The following is a 20,316-nucleotide window of genomic DNA, read 5'->3' as shown; positions in this document are numbered from 1 at the left end:
AAAAATCGTAAGTACAATCTAATGCATGGAAACTTAGGCTGGAAAACCAGAGGATGGGAGGGGGGGGAAGGGAGGAAGGGGGAATTAGATGAAGTTAGTCAAAAGTATAACCTCCCAGTTATAAGATGAATAAGTACTAGAGATGTAATGTACACATGATGAAAATAACTAACACTACTATATATTAGTAGTTAATATAGTAGTTAACACTACTATATATATATATAGTAGTGTTATATAATGTACAACACTACTATACATTATATATGAAAGTTGTTAAGAGAGTAAATCCTAAGTATTCTCATAAGGAAAAAATGTATATTTTTTCTATTTCTTTAATATTGTGTCAATATGAGATAACAAATTTTCATTAAATCTGTTGTAGTAATCATTCCATGATGTATGTAAGTCAAATCATTATGTTGTACGACTTAAACTTATACAGTGCTGGATGTCAATTATATCTCAACAAAACTGAAAGAACAAAAGAAAGAAAGAAATTAAAGATGGAAGGAAATATACTAATATAGTTCAAAAGAAACTATAAATAAATATTTGCTTTTTTCAATGTTTCATTAATGAGAGCATACAGATTATACACTTTTTTTAAAAGTTCTATTATTCAAGACACTTAGAATAGTCCAATAGTCCAAAGGAAGAACTCAGGTTAGACCTAGGATAGCTATTCTTAATATGTCAGTGTTCCTCAGTTTGGAACCTGACATTTCCAAACGTCAGATTTTCATTCTTAGTAGTTAATGTTAATATAAACAGAATACATTTATAAATACTTAATATGCCTCTGTAAAACAAGTATATTTCTTATAAGCCAGATTTATTTCAATCTCTATGAATGCAGAGCGATTTTTTTAAAACTACAACACTTAACATACCAAGACGGTTTCTGTGTCTAACCTAGACACTGACAAGATTAACTCCTGTCTTGCTTAAGCAATTCCTCTCTTTCAAAACTTTTCCCAACAAGCAACCTATAATGCACAAACAGCTGGTAATCACAGTAAATATCCTGAAGAGGAAAGTATATATCTAAAACTGAAATAGTACAGGGAATTCCCTGTCAGTCCAGTGGTTAGGACACCACACTTCCACTGCAGGGGGCCCGGGTTCGATCACTGGCTGAGGAACTAAGATCCCACAAGCCAAGCAGCATGGCAAAAATAAAATTTCTTTTTAAATTTTAAAATTGTACAAATAAAATATATAATATTATTAAATTCCCCTCCAAAAACCAGATTACTATCCTAAGATCTTAAAAGACATAGCTCCAAAGTATAAATTTCAAATTCAATAAAGGAATCATTTCATAAAATTATCTAGTATGTAAATGTTACTTTTTCTATTTTGATATTTAAAATAAAGTCTAATCTTAAGTCACTGAACCCATCATTCTGTCATTCTCCTTAATCAAGTATAAAGTTCATTAATATCCAGATCCACAAAGATTTATTATTGAAACACTAAGTAGTCCTTTTTGTAATATTGTTTCACCAACATATTTTTTGTATAGCTTGGATTTCATAACCTTGGATAACTAATTTATGGTTTTTTGTTTTTGTTTTTTTTTTTTGCGGTACGCGGGCCTCTCACTGTGGTGGCCTCTCCCGTTGCGGAGCACAGGCTCCGGGCGTGCGGCTCAGCGGCCACGGCTCACAGGCCCAGCCGCTCCGCGGCATGTGGGATCTTCCCGGACCGGGGCACGAACCCGTGTCCCCTGCACCGGCAGGCGGGCTCTCAACCACTGCACCACCAGGGAAGCCCGGATAACTAATTTATGAATAAGAACTTTCCACCCTGCAAAGTTAAAGGATTAAATAAAACAGCACATACAGAAAAGAACTTTGCACAGCACTTCACATAAAAAAGCACTCAAGGGACTTCCCTGGCGGTCCAGTGGTCAAGACGTTGCACTTCCACTGCAGGGGACATGGGTTTGATCCCTGTTTGAGGAACCAGGATCCCACATGCCGTGTGGCAAAAAACAAAAACAAACAACAACAAAACACAAAATGTCAATAATTGATGACATATTAATTTACAGTGAGACCAGTTTCTTTCCAACAAAAGGAACAGCCATGCCTCCTATTCACAGCATAAATCATCAGTCTCCTCGTCTGTTTACAACACACCTGACAGGAATCAGGGTTCATTGTGACAAGGGGCACAAAACTTGTGGCCTTCCTATGAACAGATACCCAACAGATACCCATTCACCTGCACATGGCTGCTGGGCAGGACCAGTGGGACAGGGCTCAGTACTGGAAGGAAAGCTACAGTATTTAGTGGCGGTGTTTGCCACCTGTAGCCTGTCTGGTCCATGTGTAGCTGGGCCATGAGTGGTGTTATAGGCATAAAGCCTTTGAACCCCTCTCTTCAAGGAAAAAAGAAAAACAGATTCCTTCTATATGCCATTCTGGAAAAGGCAAAACAATGGCGACAATAAAAAGAACAGTGGTTGCCAGGAGTTTGGGGGGGAGGGGAGATGAATACATAGAATACAGAAGTTTTTATGAGCGATGAAAATACTTTATATGACATTATAATGATTTTATGTCATCATACTTTTCTCCAAAACCACAGAAAGTGCAACACTATTCACTTCATAAAGAGAACCCTAAGATGAACTAGGGACTTTGGTGATTATCATGTGTCAGTGCAGCTCAGCCTTAGTTAAAAAAAAAAAGTCTTAAAAAGAATTAACACTCAGGGTAGACGTTTATAGCAAAACCTTTGTTTCACTCTTATATTCCCTGGTGGCGCAGTGGTTGAGAATCTGCCTGCCAATGCAGGGGACATGGGTTTGAGCCACGGTCTGGGAAGATCCCACATGCTGCGGAGCAACTAGAGCGTGAGCCACAACTACTGAGCCTGCGCATCTGCAGCCTGTGCTCTGCAACAGCAGAGGCCGTGACAGTGAGAGGCCCGCGCACCACGATGAAGAGTGGCCCCCACTTGCCGCCACTAGAGAAAGCCCTCACCCAGAAATGAAGACTCAACACAGACAAAAAATAAATTAATTAATTTTTTTAAAAAATCATCAGTCTTGTTTGCTTGATGTGAAAGTAAAACAGTATTTCTTTAAAAAAAAAAAATTATTTATTTATTTATTATTTTTGGCTGTGTTGGGTCTTTGTTTCTGTGTGAGGGCTTTCTCTAGTTGCAGCAAGTGGGGGCCACTCTTCATCACGGTGCGCGGGCCTCTCACTGTTGCGGCCTCTCTTGTTATGGAGCACAGGCTCCAGACGCGCAGGCTCAGTAGTTGTGGCTCACGGTATAGCTGCTCCACGGCATATGGGATCTTCCCAGACCAGGGGTCGAACCTGTGTCCCCTGCATTGGCAGGCAGATTCTCAACCACTGCACCACCAGAGAAGCCAAAACAGTATTTCTTAAAAGGTGGTCTCTAGGGACCTACAGGTGATTTGCTCACATGCATTTCTCAAAATTAATAACGTTTTCTACAAAAATCCCACAACCCAACTCTATGCTAGCAGAGGTGTGTTGTTCAATTTCCCTTGGGTAAGAGTTAATGGGATGCTTCCAAATCTTAGCAAATGTATTTTTACTTCACTTCTGCTACAGCATTTACTTTTGTTAAGTATTTATTGTTAGTATTATGTTGCATCATTCACCTTAGGATCAGTGGCTCAAAATTAATTCAAAGAGACAAAAATCAGAGGGGTAAAAATTAAATATACATTCCTTGTAACAAGACAAACACAATTTCACAACTGCAAGAAAAGGTTCCAATGATAATGTTAATGACAATACTCAGAGAGAAAGCAGAACGAGCTACTGCAAAATTCCTTCACCAAGAGGGGAGAGAGCAGAAGCAAGAAGAACTACAGTCCTACAGCCTGTGGAACAAAAACCACATTCACAGAAAGATAGACAAGATGAAAAGGCAAAGGGCTATGTACCAGATGAAGGAACAAGATAAAACCCCTGAAAAACATCTAAAAGAAGTGGAGATAGGAAACCTGACAGAAAAATAATTCAGAATGATAGTGAAGATGATCCAGGACCTCGGAAAAACAATGGAGGTAAAGATCAAGAAGATGCAAGAAATGTTTAACAAAGACCTAGAAGAATTAAAGAAAAACAGATGAATAATACAATAACTGAAATGAAAAATACAATAGAAGGAATCAATAGCAGAATAACTGAGGCAGAAGAACGGATAAGTGACCTGGAAGAAAAAATGGTGGAATTAACTGCCACAGAACAGAATAAAGAAAAAAGAATGAAAAGAATTGAAGACAGCCTAAGAGAACTTTGCGACAACATTAAATGCACCAACATTCACATTATGGGAGTCCCAGAGGGAGAAGAGACAGAGAAAGGACCCAAGAAAATATCTTCAAAAGAAAGCTGGAGCAGCAATACTCATATCAGATAAAATAGACTTTAAAATAAGACTGTTACAAGAGACAAATAAGGACACTACATAATGATCAAGGGATCAATCCAAGAAGAAGATATAACAATTATAAATATATATGTACCCAACATAGGAGAACCTCAAGACATAAGGCAACTGCTAACAGCTATAAAAGAGGAAATCGAGTGACACAATAATAGTGGGGGACTTTAACAGCTCACTTACACCAATGGACAGATCATCCAAACAGAAAATTAATACAGAAACACAAGCTTTAAATGACACAACAGACCAGATAGACTTTATTGATATTTATAGGACATTCCATCCAGAAACAGCAGATTACACTTTCTCCTCAAGTGCACACAGAACACTCTCCAGGACAGATCACATCTTGGGTCACAAATCAAGCCTCAGTAAATTTAAGAAAATTGAAATCATATCAAGCATCTTTTCTGACCAGAATGCTAAGAGATTACAAATCAATTACAGGGGAAAAAAAACGTAAAAAACACAAACACATGGAGGCTAAACAATACGTTACTAAATAACCAAGAGATCACTGAAGAAATCAAACAGGAAATCAAAAAATACCTAGAAACAAATGACAATGTAAACACGACGATCCAAAACCTATGGGATGCAGCAAAAGCAGTTCTAAGAGGGAAGTTTATAGCAATACAAGCCTACCTCAAGAAATAAGAAAAATCTCAAATAAAAAATCTAACCTTACACCTAAAGGAACTAAAGAAAGGAGAACAAACAAAACACAAAGTTAGCAGATGGAAAGAAATCATAAAGATCAGAGCAGAAATAAATGAAATAGAAACAAAGAAAACAATAGCAAAGATCAATAAAACTAAAAGCTGGTTCTTGGAGAAGATAAACAAAATTGATAAACACTTAGCAAGACTCATCAAGAAACGGAAGGAGAGGACTTAAATCAATAAAATGAGAAATGAGGGCTTCCCTGGTGGCGCAGTGGTTGAGAGTCCACCTGCCGATGCAGGGGACAGGGGTTCGTGCCCCTGTCTGGGAAGATCCCACATGCCACGGAGCAGCTGGGCCCATGAGCCATGGCCGCTGGGCCTGTGCGTCCGGAACCTGTGCTCCGCAACGGGAGAGGCCACAACACTGAGAGGCCTGCGTACCGCAAAAAAAAAAAAAGAAATGAAAAAAGAGAAATTACAACAGACACTGCAGAAATATAAAGCATCCTAAGAGACTACTACAAGCAACTCTATGCCAATAAAATGGACAACCTGGAAGAAATGGACAAATTCTTAGAAAGGTATAACCTTCCGAGACTGAACCAGGAAGAAATAGAAAATATGAACAGACCAATCACAAGTAATGAAATTGAAACTGTGATTTAAAATCTTCCAATAAATAAAAGTCCAGGACCAGATGGCTTCACAAGTGAATTCTATCAAACATTTAAAGAAGAACTAACACCCATCCTTCTCAAACTCTTCCAAAAAATTGCAGAGGAAGGAACACTCCCAAACTCATTCTATGAGGCCACCATCACCCTGATACCAAAACCACACAAAGATACTACAAAAAAAGAAACTTACAGACCAATATCACTGATGAATATAGATGCAAAAATCCTCAACAAAATACCAGCAAACAGAATCCAACAACAAATTAAAAGGATCATACACCATGATCAAGTGGGATTTATCCCAGGGATGCAAGAATTCTTCAAAATACACAAATCAATCAATGTGATACACCATATTAACAAACTGAAGAATAAAAACCATATGATCATCTCAGAAAAAGATGCAGAAAAAGCTTTTGACAAAATTCAACACCCATTTATGATAAAAACTCTCCAGAGAGTGGGCATAGAGGGAACCTACCTCAATATAATAAAGGCCATATATGACAATCTGCAGCAAACTTCATATTCAATGGTGAAAGACTGAAAGCATTTCCTCTAAGATCAGGAACAAGACAAGGATGTCCACTCTCGCCACTATTATTCAACATAGTTTTGGAAGTCCTAGCCACGGCAATCAGAGAAGAAAAAGAAAGAAAAGGAATCCAATTTGGAAAAGAAGAAGTAAAACTGCACTGTCTGCAGATAACGTGATACTATACACAGAGAATCCTAAAGATGCCACCAGAAAATTACTAGAGCTAATCAATGAATTTGGTAAAGTTGCAGGATACAAAATTAATGCACAGAAATCTCTTGCATTCCTATACACTAATGATGAAAAACCTGAAATAGAAATTAAGGAAACACTCCCATTTACCACTGCAACAAAAAGAATAAAATACCTAGGAATAAACCTACCTAGGGAAACAAGAGACCTGTATGCAGAAAACTATAAGACACTGATGAAAGAAATTTAAAGAGGATACCGGGCTTCCCTGGTGGCGCAGTGGTTGAGAATCTGCCTGCAAATGCAGGGGACACGGGTTCGTGCCCCGGTCCAGGAAGATCCCACATGCCGCGGAGTGGCTGGGCCCATGAGCCATGGCCACCGAGCCTGCACATCCGGAGCCTGTGCTCCACAATGGCAAATGCCACAGCAGCGAGAGGCCCATGTACCACACACACACACACACACACACACACACACACACACACACACACACACACAATAAAGATGATACCAACAGATGGAGAGATATACCATGTTCTTGGATTAGAAGAATCAATACTGTGAAAATGACTACACTACCAAAGCAATCTACAGATTCAATGCAATCCCTATCAAATTGCCAATGGCATTTTTTACAGAACTAGAACAAAAAATCTTAAAATTTGTATGGAGACACATAAGACCCCAAATAGCCAAAGCAGTCTTGAGTGAAAAAAAGAGTTGGAGGACTCAGACTCCCTGACTTCAGACTATATTACAAAGCTACAGTAATCAAGACAATATGGTACTGGCACAAAAACAGAAATATAGATCAATGGAACAGGACAGAAAACCCAGAGATTAAACTCACACACCTATGGTCAACTAATCTATGACAAAGGAGGCAAGGATATACAATGGAGAAAAGACAGTCTCTTCAATAAGTGGTGATGGGAAAACTGGACAGCTACATGTAAAAGAATGAAATTGGAACACTCCCTCACACCACACACAAAAATAAACTCAAAATGGATTCGAGACCTAAATGTAACACCAGACACTATAAAACTCTTAGAGGAAAACATAAGAAGAACACTCTTTGACATAAATCACAGCAAGATCTTTTTTGATCCACCTACTAGAGTAATGGAAATAAGAACAAACTAAACAAATGGGGGCTTCCCTGGTGGCATAGTGGTTGAGAATCTGCCTACCAATGCAGGGGACATGGGTTCGATCCCTGGTCCAGGAAGATCTCACATACCGTGGAGCAACTAAGCCCGTGCGCCACAATTACTGAGCTTGTGCTCTAGATCTAGCGAGCCACAACTACGTCAATGAGCCACAACTAGTAAGTCAGCAAGCCACAACTACTGAGCCCGCATGACACAACTACTGAAACCCATATGCCTAGAGTCCGTGCTCTGCAACAAGAGAAGCCACCACAATGAGAAGCCCACTCACCGCAACGAAGACCTAATGCAGCCAAAAATAAATAAATGAGTTTTTAAAAAATAAAAAATAAACAAATGGGACCTAATGAAACTTAAAAGCTTTTGCAAAGCAAAGGAAAGTACAAACAAGACGAAAAGACAACCCGCAGAATGGGAGAAAATATTTGCAAATGAATCAACGGACAAATGATTAATCTCCAAAATATATAAACAGCTCATACAGCTCAATATTTTTTAAAAAAACACACAACCCAATCAAAAAACGGGCAGAAGACATAGACATTTCTCCAAAGAAGACATACAGATGGCCAAGAAGCACATGAAAAGCTGCTCAACGTCACTATTAGGAAATGCAAATCAAAACTACAATGAGGTATCACCTCACCCCAGTTAGAATGGGCATCATCAGAAAATCTATAAAACAATAAATGCTGGAGAGGGTGTGGAGAAAAGGGAACCCTCTTGCATTGTTGGTGGGAATGTAAATAGATACAGCCACTGTGAAGAACAGTATGGAGGTTCCTTAAAAAACTAAAAACAGAATTACCATATGATACAGCAATCCCACTACTGGGCACATACACAGAGAAAAACCATATTTCAAAAAGACACATGCACCCCAACGTTCAATGTGACACTATTTACAATATAGGCAGGTCATGGAAGCGACCTAAATGCCCATCGACAGATCAATGGTAAAAGAAGATTTGGTACATATATGCAATGGAATATTACTCAGCCATAAAAAGGAACGAAATTGGGTCATTTGTAGAGACGTGGATGGATCTAGACACTGTTATACAGAGTGAAATAAGTCAGAAAGAGAAAAACAAATATTGTATATTAAGGCATATATGTGGAACCTAGAAAAATGGTACAGATGAACCAGTTTGCAGGGCAGAAATAGAGACACAGATGTAGAGAACAAACGAATGGACACCAAGGGGGGAAAGTGGTGGGGGCGGGGGTGGTGGCATGAACTGGGATATTGGGATTGACATATATTCACTAATATGTATAAAATGGATAACTAATAAGAACCTGCTGTATAAAAAAATAAAATTCTAAAATTCAAAACAACAACAAAAAAGAAAATTCCTTCATCAAACTACACACTGGGCACTGCAAAATATCAATGGCATAGAATGTGACAAAGCAATTCCTACCTTGTGTGTACATTAGTAGACATTTTACTTTATGAAGCCCAAAACCACTGGAGTATCTATCACGGCTCCTGAGAGAGAAGTGTTTAGTGACTTTTTGTGCTGTTTGTGAATGAAAAGCCATGCAACCAGAGTAAGGATTTTTCATTTGGTTTGTTATTTTGTGAGCCATGATGTAGAATCAAAAATAGCAGCTGCATGTACTTCTCATGGAATTTAAGTTACCAACACAACATCCCTGTGTCAGTCTTTACACAAGTGATCTAACTTCAGATACAAGCATCTGACTACAGTCTACTACAGTTGTACCTGAGGGTTTACATATTTTTTAGCATGTAAATAGCACACTTTTTATAACAAATGAACTTCTTTTATATTATAGTTAAAGCATATTTTTCTTATGTGTGTAAGTGGATTATATTACCTATAAATTTCTTTTCAGTATAGTAAAACAAATATTATAAAACATACTACAAAAGGGGGATTGGGTCTAACAGGGTTTAGAATCTTTATTATAAACTTCTTTAAGATTCTTTATACAAAAAAAAAAAAAAAAGATTCTTTATACATATTGCAAAACTTCCTAGAAAGGTACTTTCAAGAAAGGTTTGGGCTTTCCTGGTGGCGCAGTGCTTAAGAATCTGCCTGCCAATGCAGAGGACACAGGTTTGAGCCCTGGTCTGGGAAGATCCCACATGCCGCGGAGCAACTAAGCCCGTGAGCCACAACTACTGAGCCTGCGCGTGTAGAGCCTGTGCCCCACAACAAGAGAAGCCACAGGGCTTCCCTGGTGGTGCATGGTTGAGAGTCCGCGTGCCAATGCAGGGGACATGGGTTCGTGCCCCGGTCCGGGAAGATCCCACATGCAGTGGAGAGGCTAGGCCCATGAGCCATGGCCGCTGAGCCTGCGGGTCCGGAGCCTGTGCTCCGCAACGGGAGAGGCCACAACAGTGAGAGGCCCGCGTACCGCAAAAAAAAAAAAAAAAAGAGAAGCCACGACAATGAGAAGCCCACGCACCACGATGAAGAGTAGCCCCCGCTCGCCCCCAACCAGGGGAAGACTGCCCACAGAAAGGAAGACCCAGCACAGCCAAAAATAAATAAATAAATTTATTTTTTAAAAAAGAAAGGTTTTACCAATTTGTATCTCCACTACATTAATGGATGTACACAGTATCCATCAACAGAACTGTAATAAAGCTTTTTAATCTTAGTCAATTATTTAAAATTATCTGAGTTAATCTGCATTTCTGATTACTTATAAAATCAAAAATTTTTTAAAGACTACAAGAACTCCACGGGGAGGGAGAGAACAGGCGGAGTGTAGGAGGGTAAGACACCATTCCCAAATAACTGTATTACAACAGATTTCTGAGTTGAGGCCTTGCTCTTTGCCTTGCTGCTGTTGATGTATTCCAGTATACAATAACACAGCAGGGCTTCCCTGGTGGTGCAGTAGTTTGTTTTGGTTTGGTTTGGTTTGGGTTTTTTTGCAGTACGTGGGCCCCTCACTGTTGTGACCTCTCCCGTTGCGGAGCACAGGCTCCAGACACGCAGGCTCAGCGGCCATGGCTCACGGGCCCAGCCGCTCCATGGCATGTGGGATCTTCCCAGACTGGGGCACGAACCCGTGTCCCCTGCATCGGCAGGCAGACTCTCAACCACTGCACCACCAGGGAAGCCCTGGCGCAGTGGTTAAAGAATCTGCCTGCCGATGCAGGGGACACAGGTTCCATCCTTGGTCCAGGAAGATCCCACATGCCGCGGAGCAACAAAGCCTGTGTGCCACAACTACCGAGCTTGCGCTCTAGAGCCCGTGAGCCACAACTACTGAGCCCGCGTGCTGCCAACTACTGATGCCTGAGTGCCTAAAGCCCATGCTCCGCAACAAGAGAAGCCACCACGATGAGAAGCCCGCACACTGCAACGAAGAGTAGCCCCTGCTCACCACAACGAAAAGTAGCCCTGATCGCCACAACTAGAGAAAGCCCTCACACAGCAAGGAAGACCCAACGCGGCCAAAAATTTTAAAAAATAATAATAATAACACAGCACACTGAGCCCAGTACTATAGGGGTGAGTGGACAGATAACATGAGGGCTGCCCCAGAGCTCTTCTGGAGAAAGAAGGAGACCCAACAGAAGCATTACTTGGGACCACCCACAACATCGTGACTCCCTCTCCCTCTCCCAAGTCCTTATACACTCAAAGCAGTGGGCAACTGCTGAAAAGAGAAGAGGGTTATTTTCAATCTCTCCATATTTTGGTTTTAGGCATGTGGCTTATAAATAAAATTTGCCTGAGATGTTAAAAAAAAAAATCAAAAATTTTTTATATTTACTAGAATTTGTATTTCTGTATATGTTTGATCACACTGATGTAATTTATGTTAGAGGTCATTTCACTTCAACATTGTCTTTTTGCATTTCAAAGTGAATGATACCTCATGAAAATGTTAGAACTGAGTTGTGATTTTATTGACTTGTTGCTTGCTTACCTTAGGCTTTGAAACTTTTAATATATTAAAGTCTACTATCCAAATAAACTGAATACTTCAGTATCTTAGAGATTATTTGCTTTGAGAATAATTCTTACTGTGATAAAATAGAACACCCCACAATAAAATCCTGTTTTCCAAGGGAAAAAAAAAAATTCCAAAAACATTCCAATTCCAAATATTCATCTACAGTAAATTTAAATTAAACTACAGTTTATCAGATAATGTAATGCCCTAAGTGGACTTCACAGAATGCTGACATGTCTATTTGTCATTCATGTTATATTAAAAAGTTACTAGGAACTATGTTTTTTCCATTTTAATTGTATTGCTGCTGTTATTTTTTACTTAAAAAATTCCATTCTCAGCGTACTCTGTGTACTAACATAATGTATTCAGTATTCAAATAAAAGACATTGTGTTTTTAAAATAAATTAAATCAAATTAAACTAACTGTTGTCACCCATGGCCCATTTTGGAGTGTCAGTGTTTTTCATTTCTAACTGGTATGGTATCTCTTTCTCTATTGAGGATTTTTTTGTGGTAAGAATTTAGGCCTCTCCAAAATCAGTCAAGGCTAATCCCAGAAGCCTATCGTCTGAGAACTTACTATCCTGAAGGTCACACAGAGCAGCAGAGTCTGAGCAATAGTCTATGCTTTAAGACGGGTTTAGAAATGCAGTGAATATCAAAATGCATATGGAACGTCAAACCACAGCATGCTCTACAATTCATACTTTTTACCCTACCTTTTTCTTGCTCCTTCCACTGATAATCTCTGAACAAATAATAAGGTTTGAAACAAGCCATATAAATTAGAATTATTTAAAAGATAGTAGAGAATTTTAAATAACTCCCACGTTCCCAACAACTTTTTAAGTCATTATTGTCAGATTAAAGTATAAATAGAGGGGCTTCCCTGGTGGCGCAGTGGTTGAGAGTCCGCCTGCCGATGCAGGCGACACGGGTTCGTGCCCTGGTCCGGGAAGATCCCACATGCCGCGGAGCGGCTGGGCCCGTGAGCCATGGCCACTGAGCCTTCACGTCCAGAGCCTGTGCTCTGCAACGGGAGAGGCCACAACAGTGAGAGGCCCGCGTACCGCAAAAAAAAAAAAAAGAAAAGAAAAGAAAAAAAAAAAGTATAAAATGAAATTTAGATACATAATCCATAACAATGCCTCCAATGGGGAGTGGAGACAGGACATTATTGGTATTATTTCTTCAGACCAAATGGGCTAATGAAAAAATTTAATTCAGCAGATTCTCAGGTCTAAAAAATGTTAACAATCTTCCTACAAAGATTATTTTTTAAAAAGTCACATCACCCCACTATTCCAATAGATTGTATACTGCTAACCTCTTTAAGATACTCAATTTAAAATTATTTAAGTGGTTTTGATTCAAATATTTAATTTTTATTAAATAATGCTAATTAATTTTTTCAGTGTTCCTAGTTTTCAGTTTGCTCTCCAGTATTCTAATCTAAATGTTCAATCACACTTACCAACAAGAAAGAAATAATAAATTATTCTAATTGGATGTATATTACCAAGAAAGATATATTTCATCCCCACAATGTTCTCCCTTCACCCTATCCCTTCTCTTCCACTTCCAAATGAATAGTATTTGCGGCATGGGAACTAACTGTTAAACCTACTTCAATCACTGGTAGACCGTTACCATGTTTTAGGGTGATTATTTTCCTAAATATACCATGTACCATACCATACAAAGACTTACTACTAGTATCTACTATAAAATATGGTGACCTTCTGTAGCCATTGAAGATACAGCCAAGGGAATTCTACATGATGGGCAAGTACTTTCTTTCTATTTTAAAATATTTTTCTTGTTTAAAATAATATATAAACAGAAAAGTAACAAACAAAGCCCTGTAAAACAAACCACCAGCCAGGTCAAGAATTAGAACACTGCCAGCACCTCAGAGACTCCTTGGATGTTTGTTCCAGATACCAACCCCCTCCCTCATCTCTCAGCAATTCTGACTTCTGTGTAGCCCATTTTCGCATTTTAATCATTTTAGGTAATAGTACTAAAGTGAAGCAAATAATTCTGGCTTACTGGATACAATTTTGTACCTATCATGGGATACATATTTTAGACAAAAGTTTCATAGTCTGGACAACTGCTTCTGTTTTTCAATCCAGTAGCAATGGAACCAACAGACTAACGAGGGTGGGGTTTTTTTGTTTTTTTGTTTTTTTTAAATGACAACAAACCTCCATTCAAGACATGGTATTCAATCAATCCTGGTACTTGTTTATAACAAGTGACATCAAATAATCAGCAATGACTATATAGCAAAGGGTATCCACATATAAGTGCTGTGAGAGTGAGTCATGAGCCAGACTGTACAAGTGTGTAGTGATGCTGGTGAGTAACTAACCAACATCTAGGAACTGATCCAGTGCCAGAAAGCCATCTGAATGGCAAACAGTAACATGAGAAGAATGTTAAATAACTTACAGCTGTAGAAAAAGCACTATCCCAGGCTCTGAAACATTTAGTTATTTCCGTCTGCTGTCACTTTGAACATGTAAAAATTAAAACAGAGTCCTAAAATGCTAGCATTTCTCCCAAGCCATTTCAGGATTACTCTTCTGCACACTTGTGTAAGTTTGGTCTATGCAGGTACTTGTTTGTCTGTTTTAAAACTCTTCCTTGGAGACCAATTTTCCTCGTAAACTATTCAGCCATGAATGACAAAATGCTTCTGTGTGTAGTTTTCACAGCCCCTTTACTACCGACAGTAAACAGGGAATACAAAAAAAAAAAAAAAAAAACCCCTAGGAAAAATTGAAGAGATATCTGTCCCTGGTACCAACTTTTCTTTCACTGCCTATTCTCTCTACAGAACACATCAGGAGAGGCAGGCTGATAGTGTCATGTCAGTGCTAGGCCTCAATCAAGAGAGAAGAGAGCAAAAATGATTGGAATGCAAGTTAACAAATATTTACTAAGTACTTGTTCTGTTTAAGATGCCATATCACACACTTGACTGGGGGAGGAGGGGATCAAACAAATAAAACTGAGAAGTTTGCAACCCAGTGTGTACCAGAGCACTGAGGTCTGCTGAGAGAGACTAGTGGGAGGAGGTATGTGTACTGTTTCATTCAGAAGGTCCTCCTTCTCAGACTACTGGGGAATATAAAATAAAGACCGATACTGAAGCTTACATGACTGCTTGCAGTGTTTTCCACCTCAACGCACACAGAATCTCAACCACAGGAGATGAGGATGGAATATTGAAAAGGGGAAGTATGGAGTATCTGCTTAAACTTCACAAAGTGGTACAAAAAGTAGTATTAGCTGGGGATCAGGAGACCTCACCTGAAATGATAAGGTAGCACCACAGTATCACTGTCATGAAACCCCTTCATTGCCTTACTGGGAGTTACGCGGCTTGGAGGATAATAATTCATCATAGGTCACTATTTCTAGGTTCCAAAGAAATCTGAAATCTTCATCTATTTATGCTTCAAACTCGGCTTTTGGATACTGTGCTGTATTTAATTTACTAGACTACATTGTAGGTAATCTAATAAATCACATTTTGTTTCCAAAACGTCAAACAGCATTTTTTCTAAAATGGCAGTATTTTTTTTCTTGTGATGAGAACTTTTTTTTTTTTTTTTTTTTTTTTTTTGCGGTACGCAGGCCTCTCACTGTTGTGGCCTCTCCCGTTGCAGAGCACAGGCTCCGGACGCGCAGGCTCAGCGGCCATGGCTCACGGGTCCAGCCGCTCCGCGGCATGTGGGATCTTCCCGGACCGGGGCACAAACCCACGTCCCCTGCATTGGCAGGCAGACTCTCAACCACTGCACCACCAGGGAAGCCCATGATGAGAACTTTTAAGATCTACTCTCTTAACTTTCAAATGTACAACAGTATTATTACTATAGTCACCATGCTGTACATTACATCCCCATAACTTATTTATTTTATAATGAGAAGTTTGTACCTTTTGATCCCCTTCACCCATTCTGCCCATCCCCCACCACTCCCCTGCCTCTGGCAACCAACAACCAACCTGCTCTCCATATCTATGACTTTGGGGTTTTTTGATTGTATGTTTGCTTATTTTATATTTCACATATAAGTGAGATCAAACAGTACTTCTCTTTCTCTGTCTGAATTATTTCACATAGCACAATGCCTTCAAGGGCCGTCCAGGTCGTCACAAAAGGCAAGATTTCCTTTGTTTATGACTGAATAATTTTCCTTTGTGTGTGTATTCATATCTATCTATCTATAGATAGATGCAGACACACCATGATTTCTTTATCTATTTATCCATCAATGGACACTTACGTTGTTTCCATGTATTGGCTATTGCAAATAATGCTACAATGAACATGGGGACGCATATATGTTTTAGTGGTTTTGTTTCCTTCAGACAAATACACAGAAGAAATGCTGAATCATATGATAGGTCTATTTTTAATTTTTTGAGGAACCTCCAACTATTTTCATAGCAACTACAACAATTTACATTCCCACCACTGCAAAAGGGTTCCCTTTTCTCCACATACAACACTCGTTCTGCATTTAGGATTTTCTCCCATTTGCTAAGCTGCCTTTTCTTTTTGTTGGTTTCCTTTGTTGTGCAGAAGCTTTTTATTTTTTATTTTATTATTATTATTATCATCATCATCATTATTATTATTGGCCACACCATGTGGCTTGTGGGATCTCAGTTCCCCAAGCAGGGACTGAACCTGGGCCGTGGCAGTAAAGTGCCGAATCCTAACCACTAGACCAGCAGGGAACTCCCTGCAGAAGGTTTTTAATTTGATGTAGTCCCACTTGTTTATTTTTGCTTTTTGTTCCCTTTGCTTTTGATGTCAAATACAAAAAATCATCACCGAGACCAGCAACAATGAGGTTACAAGCCTATGTTTTCTTCTAGGAGTTTATAGTTCCATGTCTAAAACATTTAAGTCTTCAGTCCATTTTCACTTTATTTTGTGTATGGTGTAAGATGGTGGTCCAGTTTCGTTCTCTTGCATGTGGCTGTTCAGTTTTCCCAACACCTTTTATTGAAGAGGCTGCCATGTTCCACTGTATATTCTTGGCTCCTTTGTCATAAATTAATTGACCATACATGCATGGATTTATTTCTGGGCTCTCTATTATTTTCCATTGATCTATATGTCTGTTTTTAATGCCAATACCATACTATTATGATATCTATAACCTTGTGACATAGTTTGAAATCAGGAAGTAGTGTCTCCAGCTTTGTTCTTTCTCAAGAATGCTTTGGCTATTTGCAGCCTTTTGTGGTTCCACAGAAATTTTAGGTTCTTTGTTCTATTTATGTTAAAAATGTCATTTGAATTTTGATAAGGATTGCATTGAATCTGTAGATTGCTTTGGACTGAATGGATATTTTAACAATATTAATTCTTCCAAATCATGAGCATGGAATATCTTTCCATTTATTTGTGTCTTCTTCACTTTCTTTCATCAATGTCTTAAAGTTTTCAGTCTTTGACCTCCTTAGTTAAATTTATTCCTAGATATTTTACTCTCTTGCAATTTTAAATGGGATTGTTTTCTTAATTTTTCTTTCTAATAGTTCATTGTTAGCATATAGAAATGCAACAGATTTTTGTATATTGGTTTTTGTATCTGCCAACTTTACTAGATTCATTTATCAGTTCTAACATATTTTTGGTGAAATCTTTAGGGTTTTCCATATACAATATAGACTATCATGTCATGTAAATAGGGACAGTTTTACTTCTTTTCCAATTTGGATGCCTTTTTTTTTCTTGCTTAATTACTCTGGCTAGGACTTCCAGACTATGTTGAATAAAAATGGGAAGAGTGGGCAACTTTGGTCCCTGATCTTGAAGGAAAAGCTTTCATCTTTTTCTTTTCACCAGTGAGTATGATGTTAGCTGTGGGCTTGTCCTATATGGCCCTTATTATGTTGAGGTATGTTCCCTAAATACACAGTTTGTTGAGTTTTTATCATAAATGAATGTTAAATTGTATCAAATTTCTCCACCTATTAAGATGATCACATGATTTCCATCCTTCATTTTGTCTGTGTGGTGTTATCACATTGCCTGATTTACAAATGTGGACCATCTTGCATACCTGAAATACATCCCACTTGATCATGGTGTATGATTCTTTTAACGTACTGCTGAACTTGATTTGTTACTATTTCGCTGATGATTTCTGCATCTATGTTCATCAGGGATAATGGCCTGTAATTTTCCTTTGTTGTGGTGTCCTTGTCTGGTTTTGGTATCAGGGTAATGCTGACCTCATAATATGAGTTTGGAAGTATTCCTCCTCTTCTATTTTTTGCAAGAATTTGAGAAAGACTGGTAATTCTTCTTCATATGTTTGGTAGAATTCACCAGTGAAGCTACCTGGTCCTGAAATTTTGTTTGTTGAGAGGTTTTTGTTACAAATCAATCTCTTTACTAGTAATCAGTCTGTTTAGATTTTCTATTTCTTCATCATTCAGTCTTGGAAGGTTGTATGTTTCTAGAAATTTATCCATTTATTTTAGGCTGTCTAATTTTTAAGTAAAAGCTACCATTAGAGGTCCATTTGACTTCACTTCTCAGCTTCAAAACTGACATCATGTGGAGACTGAGGGAATACTCTCACAGAATTTAAAAATGTATTGGTTAAAACATTCGCAATGAAAGAGAGCTTTAAGAATTCAAATTATCTAACAGAACATGGAAAACTAGCTCAAAAAGACTTATAATTACATGATAAAGAGTTCTGCCTAATGACCTGGAATGAATTTAAAACAAGTCCCCAAATTCTTTTACCTTCCTCCTATTAAATAGTGAGGGCTATGTTCCCTCCCCTTGAATCTGAATTTGGTGACTGCTTGACCAATTAAATAAAGCAGAGGTAATACACCAGTAGACCCAGGTTTAAGAAACCGGCAGCTTCCACTTGTTATCTATTCCAACACTTCTTTGTGAGATGCTTATTTTAAGAGCCATGTATAGGTGTTTTGACCAACCCCAAATGACTGCCAGCACCAAAACCAGACTTCTTAGTGACTAGGCCTTTAAAACTCTGACCCTCAGACTTTGAGTTTCTCCATCTGAGGCCCAGACATCATGAACCAGAGACAAGCTTACCCTGCTGTGCTTTGTTCAAGTTCTTGACCACAGTGCAAAGGCATAACAAAATGGATGTTTTACAGCACTAAGTTTTGTGATAGTTTGTTACAGCAATAGATAATTGGATATACTAGGTTAAGAGAATAAATTATACTACAGCCAAAAATTGATTCATTTGTTTCTTTTTTTAAAAAATAAATTTATTTATTTTTGGCTGTGTTGGGTCTTCGTTGCTGCCTGCAAGCACTCTCTAGTTGTGGTGCACGGGCTTCTAATTGCGGCAGCTTCTCTTGTTGCAGAGCACGGGCTCTAGGCACACGGGCTTCAGTAGTTGTGCCTCATGGGCTCTAGAGCACAGGCTCAGTAGTTGTGGTGCACGGGCTTAGTTGCTCCACGGCATGTGGGATCTTCTCAGACCAGGGCTCAAACCCATGTCCCCTGCATTGGCAGGTGGATTCTTAACCACTGCACCACCAGGGAAGCCCTGATTTGTTTTTGAAACACACACACACACACACACACACACACACACACACACACACACACACTTCCTTAAATACATATTTTTCTCAACGGCATTTCTCATAAGAAATCTTTTCTACTTATATACAAATAGCTTCATTATATTAGCAAATAAGTTAACCTCTGAAATTATAATCACTCAGACCAAAATCTTATTGATATTTAAATGCAACTGAGAAATAAAAGCTAAAATTAAATTACCAGTTATAATCTTGTCTAGTAATCTAGTGTCATTTCCCTCAAAAAAAGGAGGTATATTTCCATTACTCAACTTTGATCTATCAAACTTCAGTTACAAAAACTATGAAGACAATTTTCTTGAAATCATAACTACTGAAAAGTAGAATCCAAATTTATGAACAGAAGATACAAGCTCTAGTCAGCTTCCTTAATTAGATGTTTGTATGTAAAATTCTTATGTTTTCCAAAGAAAATGTAGAATAGTTAAACAAGTTCTTAATTTAATATTTCAAAACCAACTAATATATTTGTCTACAACTTGGCACGAACACATAACCTCAGAATTATTTCATCTCCCATAATAAGCTTCCATTCACTATAGGACCATGATGAGGTTTGTACCCAGGACCTGGATAAAGTTACAGAACCATAAGCAGCCTGGCTGTGATAACAAGGAACCAACAGTGATGAAAAGCAGCTTTATCACCTCATATTCCTTAAAATTTGCATTTGAAGAAGGTGAACGTAGGGACTTCCCTGGTGGTGCAGTGGATAAGACTCCACGCTCCCAATGCAGGGGGCCTGGGTTCAATCCCTGGTCAGGGAACTAACTAGATCCCACACACACGCTGCAAGCAGGAGTTCAAATGTCACAACTAAGGAGCCTGCCTGCCACAACTAAGGAGCTGGCGAGCCACAACTAAGAGGCCCTGGAGCCACAACTAAGGAGCCCACCTGCCAAAACTAAGACCCGGTGCAACCAAATAAATAAGGAAGGTGAATGGAGAACAATGGAAACACTTTCCTTGTGCCTTTTAATGTGAATCACTAAGGAAGCAGGATATGTGTGTTATAAATCTTCTGAATACAGATCTTTTA

At 38.7% G+C, this 20,316-nt stretch overlaps 1 protein-coding gene and 1 pseudogene across 4 annotated transcripts in view; one reads left to right on the top strand and one right to left on the bottom strand.

Moving 5' to 3' along the window:
- PIK3CB (phosphatidylinositol-4,5-bisphosphate 3-kinase catalytic subunit beta) overlaps positions 1 to 20,316 on the bottom strand; it is a 198,022-nt gene that overhangs the window by 110,301 nt on the left and 67,405 nt on the right. The gene's annotated exons all lie outside the window — the stretch shown is intronic.
- Positions 2,128 to 2,222, top strand: LOC131757886 (small nucleolar RNA SNORA11; annotated as a pseudogene).

Source organism: Kogia breviceps, chromosome 5 (genome assembly GCF_026419965.1).
Source record: "Kogia breviceps isolate mKogBre1 chromosome 5, mKogBre1 haplotype 1, whole genome shotgun sequence".
In the NCBI taxonomy this organism is placed as follows: Eukaryota; Metazoa; Chordata; class Mammalia; order Artiodactyla; family Physeteridae; genus Kogia; species Kogia breviceps.
Note: the sequence above shows the minus strand (reverse complement) of the source record. Positions and strands in the feature narration are given on the sequence as shown.